Source organism: Anser brachyrhynchus (genome assembly GCF_964034855.1).
Source record: "Anser brachyrhynchus genome assembly, chromosome: 2".
NCBI classification, from domain to species: domain Eukaryota; kingdom Metazoa; phylum Chordata; class Aves; order Anseriformes; family Anatidae; genus Anser; species Anser brachyrhynchus.
This window is the reverse complement of record NC_137695.1, coordinates 147,568,436-147,581,102: the sequence shown is the minus strand read 5'-3', so window position 1 is coordinate 147,581,102 and position 12,667 is coordinate 147,568,436. Positions and strand designations below refer to the sequence as shown.

Below are 12,667 nucleotides of genomic sequence, written 5' to 3'. Positions count from 1 at the left end.
TCCACAATGGTTGCTCCAAGCCCAAATTATTTTGGTAAGCACAGCACAGAAGGACAAACTTCAGGATTAAAGCCAAAGTAGCACGAGGTTAAATGACTGCAGAACATCCTTTCATACCACCTTTTTCCTCTACTTGCTAACTGGGAGAGACGATCTATCAGGACAGTGGTATAGCACAGGCCCCAAGGTAGCACGCAGCAGTGCTATACATCCTCTTGGAAGGAACTGTGACAGCTGTCCATCCGTATGTTTTTTCCATTCCTAGAAAAACCTCCAGCTTTCTCTTACGGAGAACACACTAACCAGGGACGGCAGATTATTCTAGGAAGCCTGGCAGTAAAGAAAGGGGAGATGGGTATTTATAATCTTTCCAGGAATTTTGCTAACTTCTGGTTTCTTACACAAGAAAGGAGACAGCTACTCAAAAAGCTGAGCAACTCTGTTGAACTTCCTATTGAGTGAGGGCACATTTGCTTTCTATTTTCAAAAAATATGTTTCCTATAATAATAGCTTTTAAGGTGCTCTCCCCGCTATTTAAGAGTGTCAGTTCCTTAGCATCACAATGTTTTAGTCTTCCAGTAGACAGAAAAAGTAGCAGCAGGGTTGTAAAAGTGGATGCCTTTTCTTAAAGGTATTGCAGAAAGGCTTTGATTTCAAGCTTTCATGTGGGATAAACTGTTGGCCAAAGCCCCAAGAGGGGTCAGGAGACTTCTCTCTCTCTTTCTTTCTAGCCTGGTCGCAGACTGTCCCATTTTTCAAAACACTGTTCTTTTTTTGTTAAACTGTATACAGTACTTTTCAGAAATAAACAGTGGTCTCAGTGCTAAAGAATGTTATCTAACTAACACCTTCAAATGTGGCCGTGATAACAGATACGCCACAGCTAGGGGGGGAGGAGAGCAAAAGCTGGGATTAGAGATGGATAGAGTTGTACCAGGAATAAACTTGTTCCTCTGTGATTTGCATTGGGCACTGTGCCTCCGACTTGTACACTGTAAATCTGTTTTATTTATCTTTTTCTTCTCTTCACTTTCCATTTTGTGAGCAGAAGGTCAATGTAAGAGCAAGAATAGAGAGCGTAGGAGTGGGAAGTTAGTGTACTTAGCTTTGGAGGAGGCATTTGGGGAAATGTTGCCAAAGTGACGTGAATGATGCTATCTGCTCCACAGTACTGAGAGACTTGCAGTGAATTCTTTGTTATTTATCAGTGATAAAAAGGGGTAAGTGTAAGTGAGACCGGAATCCATTTGTTTAACCGGTTAAGTTACTGACTGGGACAAGGCAGACAACCTTTTTGAATACTACTGTTATGATCATTTTCAAATGTTCTCATTCCACATTAGAAATGAAATCAAAAACCTACAATTTTTTTTGTCCATAAAAGTCACAAAACCCCTAAACACACATTGAGAAACAGAGCTTAATATATCCAAGAGCTTGGTAATGACGCCACTTACTTAAAATGTAAGAGATCCATATTCAAATGCTTTCTCTGCCTAACTCAAACCAGCATTTGCACTGCAGCCTTAAGGTTATCCTGTTATTACAGGGCTTTTTGTTAATCAGTTATGTTTTCTTGTATGTTCGACAAGAAATCCCATCCTGGGGCTAGAAAATCTTCCTTAACAGGAAATCCATCACAATAGATATAGTAGAACAAAAGTCTTGGGTTTGGTGAATCAGTATTTATCAAACCAGGTTCACTGAAAAATCCTCAAGCAACTTCACTGCTGATGGAGATTTAATGAGGCACATTGCCTATTGTGCGTGTTAATTCTTATTGAATCGGGCTTAGAGAAATGTCTGTAGGCAAGGGAGAAAAACAAACTAAGCAGTGTTGTCCAGACATAAAAGACATAAAACAAACATTTCTTAAGGCGTGAATGTTTTACAAGGAAACCACCAGAAGACACAAAGGAAAATCCTGAAATATTCTGTTGCTTTGAGCTGAGCAGTAGTCAGGTAACCTTCCTGTAGTACTAATCCTCCTTGGAGCCCAAGCACTTCCTTGCTCGTTGGTATTACCTTGACTTGGTTATGCACATGTTAGTAGTTAAATGACAAGGAGTAAGTCATTTATGACTTACTCTCTCCTTAAATGATAAGGAATAGAGACGACACCCTAAAATGGTGTGCATCAGAAGATGGCCAGTTCTACAGCCAATTTAAATTATTCATAGATTCCCAGACTCTGTGGGTGAACTCCAGGTTAATACATCCTGTCCATTACCACGGACTGATTCAGGCAGAGGTGCTGAGAATCTGCTGGCAACCTTTCTAAACTAAATTTAGTATTAGGGAGAACTTTTATTTTCTGTACCGCAGTATACTGAATACACCTGGGGGCAACTGAAGTAAAAGGAAATATATATATATATATATTTCTCTGTTCTGGGTTCCTACATGGCTTTCTATTCTCCTGGTGTAACAGATCATGATGATTTGGAGTGTATCAGGATGTCATAATGGATACATCAATCATCATGGCAAAGCTTAGAGAGAATGGAAGAGGGAAAGTGGTACCGTGTGGTTTGCCAAGTGTAGAGAGGAAAGTAAACCTAAGGGTGTTTTGTAAAATGTCATTTTTGGTTTTGACACCATGCACTGTCTGCTCGAGCCTGTAAACACAAGGCTCCACCAGTGTTATTTCTCTGAGTAAGATATAAGCAATGACTAGACCTTAATATGCCTCCAAACAGCTGCCAAAATAGAACTGAACAAGGACAAAAATTCTCCAAAATCTCCTTGTTTCTACATTCAGTAAACAACATTCATAGGACCCTAATGATATTAGGAATTTTTTTCTTAAATACTTGAGGGGCAGCCCAGCAGTGTAGGAATAGATGTTCCCCTCTCAGCTATGATCTCCTTGGCCTCCCTACGGAGTTTGACTCTGTTGAGTTTGGTACCTTGAGGGATGATCTTGAATGTTCCCAGGTCTGACTCAGGGATGGCAGTTTTGGAGTAACTTAGGTCTGCTTTAGAGCTGACAACCCCTTTTGGGGGTATTCCTACCTCTCCTTTCACCCTTTTATCCCCTCCTACCTTCTTCATTTAGCCCTTAAACCTAAAAGCTGACCAGATTCCAGCTGGAAGTGTGTGCTGCGAGGCAGGAGGGATACGGAGAGAGCTGCTGCTTGGGGAGCAGAAGGGCTGGTCAGTACCAAGGTCTCAGAAGGAGCTTGGGGTGCAGACCATAAATTCAGAGGGCTGCTGGACTCTTTATGAGACGTCCTATTGAGCAGACACTGTACCCCATTTGTTAAACCTACCTCAGTTGTGTGTGACTTCTGCTCACTCAGGTAGCACTGCATTGCAACTTCATGTTTCTAGTTTTTGTACTTTACTAGAATTTACTGGCTCACAGTGAACAAGTCATAAACACTTTCTTTGTGAAGGCTTCTCTGACAGTCAGTCTGCTGGCTTTTAATTCCACTGAAGATTCCTTTGACTTTACTCACATGGCATCAGACTTCCCGAGAAGCCTGAGACAGTTACCTATTGTTATTTTCCATGCAATCACTCAGAGAAGCTGTTCAAAATAGTAAGGCGCTCAGATATGCATTCGCAGATGCGATAGAAAGTGAAATACTCAGTGTGGTTTGTAATTCTGTTTATCTAAGTGCAGCCTCTTCCTGTGTCAGAACAGATTTCTGCAAACAAGAGGGCAATGATTCAGTTCCAGGGGAAGACTGACAAAATAAACCCCAGCTTCTGCTGACCTGATGTAGTGCTGAACAGTGTCCTACCCTGGGAAAATATTTCCTGCTTTATTTTCATAAATATTTATGTAATTCCTTCTGGGAAATATGGCTTCTTCAGAAAACTGAACATGCTGCTCCCTGACAGAAATTTAACTATTTGTTTACACACGAGAGATTATGGGCATTTAACCAGCCTTAGATTTTTACAGTCTTATCTCAGGCATTTCTGTCTTTTAGGGTTCTCTTTCACTCTGCTCCTAGAGTTCACATAATGCCTTAAGTCATGGAGCTCAGTCCTGGCCCTGGATTTCAAACATCCCCAGTGCTCTTTGTAGGATTGGTATTTTGGGGCTGAGAAAGAGGAACCAAGGGTGATGTTCTGCCTGGAATCACATTTCTGTCCTGCCCAGCTACGACCTTCCTGTGCTGGTCTGAGGCTCCTCTCTAAAAATAAATAATTAAATTAATTAATGTAAGCAATTGAACAAAGGATTGCATGGTTAATGAAAATATTTATATTTAGAAACAGACCTAAAGACACTTTGGTGAACTGATATCGACCAAGCATCTACTTTTTCTGTTTGCTTTCTGAGTTTCTAGTGGTGATTAGCAGTGAAGTTGTGCATGAGAACAGACATATTCCCCACCATGGCAAAATAAAACAGGTTGATCCTGCTCTCTTTAACCTTTTTAGAGAAGCCTTGTGCTAGTGCAAACCTGAGTTTTGCTCACCAGCTCCATCTCAACCCTTCCCTGCAGTGGGGAACTCTGTGGGGTGCTGCAGAGGAAGCTGGCTGGTAGGTACGAGACATTCACCAGAGCTGGCAGACGCTAAGCTGGTGCCCAGGATAAATCACATGAACGTGTAAGTGGTACCTAGGTCATGTGCTGACCTGTGGATTTTATGTGAAACCTCCTTATCTTGAAGAACATTGAAAAAACTTCAAGGCACAAGCACATCATTCCCATGGGATCTTAGTCTCCTGCTCCTAGCATTCAGCCATGGAGGCTTGCATTACTCATGTGACCTTCTGGTTGAACACATGCATTTATAGATTATATAGATTTACAGAATATTTAATTTCTCTCTTTTTTTTTTCTTCTTCAGTCTGAACTCTGCCACATATTTTCCAAACACAGCCAGAATCAAACAGCTTTTAGCACTTTCTTCAGCACTTTGCGAAAAAGAAAAAAACAAAACCAGGGAGCAGCTACCTGCCCTGGAGGATTCATGAGCTCATCCGGTAAAACGGAAGGCAAGGTTGCAAGGAAGCTAGAGAGGAGACACAATAGAAAAGAAAGAATCCACAGGAGACCAGAGGAAGCTTGAACACCTCCCTCTTAGCCCATAGGTATGTAATAATACAGGCACAGCCTGAAACAGGCATTCCTGACTTTTTTTTTTTTTTTTTGGTGGCCTCCTGACCACCATCAATGGTAACAGTGACTGCTTACTGCTCCAAAGGGGCTGACTTGCTGCTCTCAGAGCCCCTGGCCCCGGCCACTGCCTGAACCCTGCTGCCAAATGTGTCTGAAACATCTGCCTGCCCCGCTCGATGAACTCTCCCTTACCTCCTCTATCGCTTCCTTGCTGTTTGGGGACACACAGTGTTGTGTAACACGTATCGTAAAGTTGGTTTCATGTCCGTGTGGGTGTATTTCTGGCAAGAAAAAGAAAGTTTTGAACTTTGTTCTCCCACCTTCCTAGTTAATTGTCTTGACTGTGAGACTGTTTGGTAGTGAAGGGGAGGGAGGTGATGGTGCTGGCATATTTTCTGCTTGACATCTTAACAAAGTCAAAGGAAAAACACTCACCCAGTCCATATTCAGAAAACTGTTTTATTTTTCTTTTCTTTTGTTTGCTTATTTTTAAACCCGATAATGAATTAGACTTTTTACAGCTCCAAGTTCTGGGTAAAGAAGAAAGATTAAAATGAGAAGACATTTATCTTCTCAGTTCTGGTTATTGCCAGTACCTCTGAGGCTTCTGACTTCTGGTTTGTGAACCAGAAGACTGCATTCTAGTCCCCACTTCAAATGCATGTCTCTGAAGTGTAGATACTTGTAAGTATACAGTATGAGTGGGTTTTAGTTTAAAAGTAGTTCAACGTATAAAGTGCAGCACTAGCATGGACTGGATAAAAGGGCTGCTGTGACTTCTACCATTTGGAGTAATTCACGTCACTTGGAGCTAATGCTCAGCCATCCCTGGAAAGGATAAATTCAAGCTACAGGGCTTATAGAAAGATTTCTGAAGAGCAATTATTTTGCTGTTGATGGGAACTGTTGTGAACCACTGAGTTTTCAGCATTTTTCCCCAAGGCAGGATTCTCCCAAACTTCAAGTCTGTGTTTGTCTCATCCCCACATAGAAAGTGACACATGCTTGGGTGCTTTGCTTTTTAATCTGTCTGTTCTCTGGCTATAGCAATATAGATATAGAAGAAAGGCTCATAAATCAGCACACTATTTCTCATCAACAAAATTTGGTGCGTGGCTTTGTTTAATATGTGGGCTTTTATGACAGTCTTCAAAGGAATTTATGAGTTTAGAAGTAACATTAAATCAGTTCCAAGGACAGTGTTGGACTAAGTCCAACACTATCAGTAAAACATTATGTGGCATTGTCATTTCTCCAAGTGTTTTGGAGTTTCCAACTTTATTATAGGATTCATGGTCACTTTCAGTCTAAGGGACAGGAAATTGCCACACTCTCTGCTAGGTGCTTGCAGTTTGGTCAGAGCAGTACGTGCTGAGGGGAACCAGTGCATCCTGGCAGGGTGTTTTTTGGTTTTTTGTCCAATGCTGTGGTAGAGAGGTCTCGTACCCTTGGGCTATAACCAGCCAAAAGCAATTCAGAGAAAATCTGAACTTGTGAAGAGCTGAGTTAATGGTAAGAAGCTGCCTCTGATATTGTCTGCTCCCTGCCTATATAGCACAGAAGAGATTTGCCATGCAAGCATCCACCCTTCTGCATCCCATCAGACGGTTTTTTCCCAAAAAACCAATGACCTAATCAAAATAACAAGGACTATGCAAAGGGTAAGCAGAGTCTGATCACACAAGCCGCCATTAAGAAATCTCCAGTTGCTCTTCTTCCTCTCCTCCCTCTTTGTTTCTTGTGCAATTTAAGACCTGATCCCTTGGTGACAAAAATGATTTCCGGCAGTGGAGGAGGCTGCTTGGCTGATCCCCGAGGTGACTCCAGCTTCGTGCTGCTGACACGGTCCATTAGCTGCTGAATCCATGCAGAGGCTCCGGCCATGCTGTTGCCTCCACATTCCTGGGATTGGCTTCGTGCCCTGCTTGCCCACAGTCAGTGCGTGCGCATGAGCGCTTGGCTGCCCGCCCCAGTACCCATGCAGCAGGATGGCGCCGTGCCTGCTCACGCAAGTGGGAAACCGATTTCACCAGGGTGCAGATGAGCTCTGCAAATGGATTTAGACTGGCATCCTGCTGGATGCTGCTTCTGCCAGTTCCCCAGCTGGAACTGGCCTTTTTTCTGCAATAACATTTTATTTTTATTTTTAAATTCTAGACTTAATTGATCTGGAAATGAATTACTGCCTCTTAGCAGTAATTGACAGAAGTTATTCACAGACAGCACGTGCCTTCCCTTCAGGAGGATCTGTGGTGGGGAATGAGTCAGTAACTGTGAGTCTTCCCCTGCGTGTGGATGCCAGTGCCTCGGTGCCACTCGGTGCTGACGCCACCTCATGCAATCACCACTGCCATGCCATGCCATGCCATACGTACAGACACACATTCAGTGAGTGTCTCTCTGGTCCTCCTGGTGGGAAGGGTGATGGAGACAAAACCTAAATTCTGAGCCTCCTTCCAAGGAGGCAATAGTTGATTTTTTTTTGACTAGCATCCCTAAAAAACATGACAGCAAAGACACAATGGCTTCATATCTCCAAATATTTGCATCAAGCAGCACTTAATAAATAACAAGGATGCACAGTAACAGAGCATGGAAACAAAGGACTCAAGCAATCTTAAAAAGAAAACACGGATGAGAAAATGAGAAGTTATGATTTGTCTGTTATTCTAATTATGTGGGGTTAGAACCAGACTACAAACATCTGCTACTGTGATTTTGCTGCTCCTGGGATTCCTCATCCCTTTCTTCCTAAGTGGAGCTCTTCAAGTAAGCAAGATCCGGCCTGAAGAACTCCATAAAATTGTATTCATTACTTAGGTTTTCTGCCTGTGCTGATTTAAAGATCTGGCCATTTTGATTTTGTTTGGATTAACTGAGCTCAAGGGAACTCTCTGAAGAAATGTGCCATTGTTTTTTTTTCTTGGTGTTTTTTTATGTGATGCAATGCATTAAATTTTTCATGCAGGCAGTCATTAATTGTCAAAGCCAAAAATACCCCTAAACTCCTGTCTACAATTATCTATGCTGTGCTATATTGGGGACACATTATGGTTTCTATCATTAAGAAGGCCTCCTTGTAATGCCCCATCGCGGATAAAAGATAGCCACAAAAATGATGCATATGGACAAAATATAAAGTGAAATTATGGGTTTCTATACCGAAATGGAACTACTGATGATGCATATGCCAGACACGAGTGACACAGAACAGAACTGTTAGTAAACATAGGCTAAACTATAAATATTCTTAAGACGAGACATCACGCATTGTTTCAAGTGACAAACTTTGTGCTAAAAGAAAGAAAAAAGATCACAAATCTAGACAGACAGCACTGCTAAAAGTTATATAGCTGCATGATTCATTCCCCAAAGAAATCAATGTCAGGATGACATTTTTCTTCAGGCAGTACTGGCAACTCCTCGTAATTTGGGTAAACTTTCTCTGCCCTATAAAAACAAACCATCAAACCAAAAGGTAACCACTGAAACAGCTACCACTCAACCAAAAAAAAATAGTATTTTAAACAGAGCACAACATAAAACTGCATGAGTCAATCTCCCGTAAACTTTCAGCAAATAGGATGTGTCATAGAGATCAACTTCGGTGTTTCCAGAGAGCGTAGACTTATACAGCAAGCTTTTTAGAAACAGACTTTGCTCCAAATAGTAGTTCCCTACTTTCAATAAACCCTGACTGGCTGCAACTAGTTATTTCTCCTGATACAGACAGCCAAAATAACTGCCTTGTAAATAGAAGCCTATGGAGCTAGATTAATTACAGGGATTGCATATAGTATTCAGAGCTTTTAAAACAAGAAGGGATCATTATGATGATCCCGGCTGGCCTCCTACGTAACAGAAGCCTTGGAATGTCACTGAATGATTCCTGCTCATAGCTGCTGGTGGTGATGGGAAGTTTCATCTATAAAGATGTATAATTTTTATTTAACTATTTCCAGCCAGTGAAAATGCACCAGCTAACCTGTTCCAGAGGCTAGCTGACCTAATTTTATAACCTGCTAGATCTTCCAAATCACATATTTATTTGAGCATATTATTTGAGCATATAAATATACATATTTAATATATATGTCTGTTTAAATAAACAAAGTTTCATTTCAAGTATTCCTAACTTTCTATCAATTTTAGGCCCAAATGCCAACCAGTTCTACACCTTGTATCCTAAAAACTGGTTTATGACAGTGTATCGCATCAGCAACTTTCATCCATAAACATTGCAGTTCTCACCAGAGAACATTTTTGGCACACACCAATGCTTGCTTCTTGGTTTACTTCTTCACATTAGCTAACAGTCCTGAGGTCCAATGATTTTAGCTTATTGCGGTATATAGTGTTCTTGACAAACTCCTCAACTATTTAAGTTGGTGGCTTTAGTATTACCTGTCATGGGGAGAGGTGGCTGAGGTGTTTTCTGGAAGTGAGGTGGCTGAGAGGTCCGAAAGTTCTTAGTAAACTTTATTGTTCTCTTTTGATGCTCCTTAAAGTCTTTGACAGGAAAAACTGAGCTCAACTATTTGCAACCAAGTATTTTGCCTGAATATCCTTTTAGATGAGACAACCAGTTTGTCTGAGTCATCTCTTCCCATCATGCATGGGAAGATGATTTAGTTTGCAGCTCAACCAGTGCAGTGGTTCCAGAGAGAGCTAAGATGATTCTGTGCGAGTCAGTTTGGGTCCAGCAAAGCTAAAGAGTTTAAGCTCAGTGCCACAATATTGCTTATGTAGTTAACCCCCAAGAAAAGTTCAGGTCCAAAACAAGTTTTTTTTTTTTTTTTTTTTTTTTTTTTTTCTGTATTTTTCCTTTGCCTATGGCATCTCATAGCTCTGGAGAGTGGAGCATTGATTCTAATAGATTTCTGTAAAGCATTTGACTTTGTATGTATATGTGGTGGAAACATAAATTCCACCATGAATCAGAGTAACAAAACCAGGTAGCTCCTAGTCCCTGCTATGTCACACCGGACAGGCATGTGACATGGGTTTTGAGGAGGATGCATGGTGCAATTGGAAAAGAGATGGGAGCAACAGAGAATATCCCAAGCTGCCTTTCTATAGAAAGGAAGAAATCAGGTAAAGATTAAAAACAGGACAGCTGCAGATCTGGAATGAGCTTCTCCAGTGGGTCTTCAAATGAAAAAGTAAAACTCCAAGGAAGGAGTTTTGCAGGTGAACATTCAGAAAGATAATGAAGAGTTAAAGATCTGAAATAGAGAAATAGAAAAACTCATATTAACTTCTCTGAGCTTTGGACCAAATCCCTGGTGAATTATACAGCACAGAAAATGAAGTGTGTAAATACCTAGAGCCCATTCCACCTCTTCACCAGGTTAACTTCAACAGAATGACGTAAACTCACAGTGGGAAATATGGACATACCAAAGATCCTTCCATTCCAAATGATTGTCGTTCACTTACATTGGAAAACAGAAAAAATACAGGCCAAATTCAAATGACAAATTATATGATAAAGATAGCGAGATTTTTGCAGAAATATTTCTACTGAAGACAACTCTGTGCTTTTGTCCAACAATACGATTTTGTGTCCAGGAGTATTCTCATTTTGGCATGGTTCATCAATCTGTATTAAGTTTGGTTCAGAAGTTTCTGAGGTTTTCAGAAAGAAGAAATCACAAATAAGGGTTGTTACATTTAATGTTTATGAACAGCTTATCTATTACCAACATCCCAATGAGGAAGCAAGGTATAATTTATTCCACCACTTGAAGTCTACCTTTTGCATTATTCAGTGAATCGTACTGGACAGCTGTAAAACAGGCCATCATTCTCAGTATTTAGTCAATTACACAGAATTTAAATAATTTGATTTTTTTTTTTTATTAAGACAGAAAATCTGATAAAAAAGGAAAAAATGTCTAAATGTCAGTCGTCAACTATTGAATGTGTTTGGCAGAAGATCAGAAATTTGGTAGTTTCACCAGCTGCAAAAATGTTTTAACAGTGATAGACGTACTTGCTCACCTAAGGGCTTTTCAGCTCTGCTGAAAATTCCTTACTACCTCTGCTGTTGGCGTCTGTCAGAGAACATGCTGAATGTTACCAATAATTCAAAGAACCACCTAAAAACAAGTGTTGATATGGCTTTATAGATAAGAATTTTACAAAGGATTATCTTCTACATAATTCCACAACTGTCTGTCTACGGACTGTGTCTGCTTTAGCTTCTTGAGAAAATTTACCATCATCTGCATGAGGGACTGAAACTGCATGCTGTTGATAGTCACTTGGGAAATATTAGCATAACCTCTGTTTTTCTGTCCTTTATTTTTGTAATACTCGCTGACTGGAAAAAAAGAATAAACATGTAACTGTAAACTGCCATTTGGAAAATCCAGAACTTTCACAGAAGAGTCATGTGGACAATCTCTTGTTCTCCATGTCTCAACTTTGTGGTGGTCTGTGAAGCAAAAAAGACCTTCTTCTGGCAACCCCCAACAATGAAGAAGTCAGAAAAATAGTTGCACTTGGGTATTTTGTTTCCTGACATTAAAGCTTCTTGAGAGAGAAATGTGCTATTACGATGGCATTATTATTTTTTTTCTTTCTTCCCGTAACAGCTGTGGCAGACGTTCAGCACTTGCCTTGCACATTTAAAATTCTGATTCATTCAGGGAAACTGGTAGAAGTTGCTTTGGGTTCCTGTCACCCTGAAGTCAGTGGTAACAATTTTACTGGGATAACCTGGACCAGCAATGTGCACCCCACACATGGGTATTCACTGGAGGAAAGGAGGAAAGGCAGGACAAAATTGTCCTTGAACCTGAGGCACTGAAGTAGACTCTAACATCTCTTTAATCTTAGGGGTGGCAGCTGGCCTACCTGCACGTCTGGGAGCCCTGACCCATTTCAGTATAAAAAAGTTCTTGTTACTTCATCCTGAGAAGTTCTAACATCTTTGTTGTTTCCAACAGGACTTTGAAATACAGGTACGTAAGGGGTGTGCACATACAAACTTGTGTGGCAGGAGGAAAAGAAGTGAGCTCTTAATGTAGAAAAAAAAATGCATTATTTTGTCTTGCAAAATTGTTTTTCCAGAAATCCTAAGCTTTGCAGAGATCCCACAGAGCTTAGGAAATCTTCCTAGCACCACAACCCAACGCTGGCATGTCCTGCAGCCAGCACAGCAGGAGAGGTGATGAACCAACAGGCTACTGGGGTGCTGCAGCAGCTCTCTGGGGGAAGGCTGGGAAAAGACCCCTCCTCTGCCCCCCTCCAGGAGCCCTCTTCCACCAGTTCTCTCCACGGGCAATACGGTGTGTGTGGCTGGTAGCCGAGACTGCTCATCTGCTTCCTCCAGCAGTTGGCCTCGGTGTAGCAATCACAAGCGGTCAGCACCGAAATCCCATTGATATGGTTGCATGGGAACAGAGTAGGCTTTCTTTAAAATCTGAGTTAGCAAGGCACACTTGAAACTCACACTTCCTTTTTTAAAGTGGAAAATCAAGTCCTCCAAGTTTGGGAAGCGCCAGATATTTATCTGTCTGGCCAGCCTAAATTTGGCCTCGTGTTTGTGTGTTCTGGTATGATCTTCTATTGCTTT

General features: G+C 41.1%; 1 long non-coding RNA gene across 2 annotated transcripts in view; it reads left to right on the top strand.

Annotated features, from left to right (window-relative positions):
- Positions 1-12,667, top strand: part of LOC308190512 — a 37,640-nt gene that overhangs the window by 11,245 nt on the left and 13,728 nt on the right. Inside the window, exons 2-3 of one of the 2 annotated variants that reach the window (XR_013947284.1) lie at positions 4,814-5,057; positions 11,929-12,053. This is a non-coding gene — a long non-coding RNA (uncharacterized lncRNA). The remainder of the gene's footprint in view (positions 1-4,813; positions 5,058-11,928; positions 12,054-12,667) is intronic. The other variant, XR_013947283.1, reaches the window with a different exon arrangement.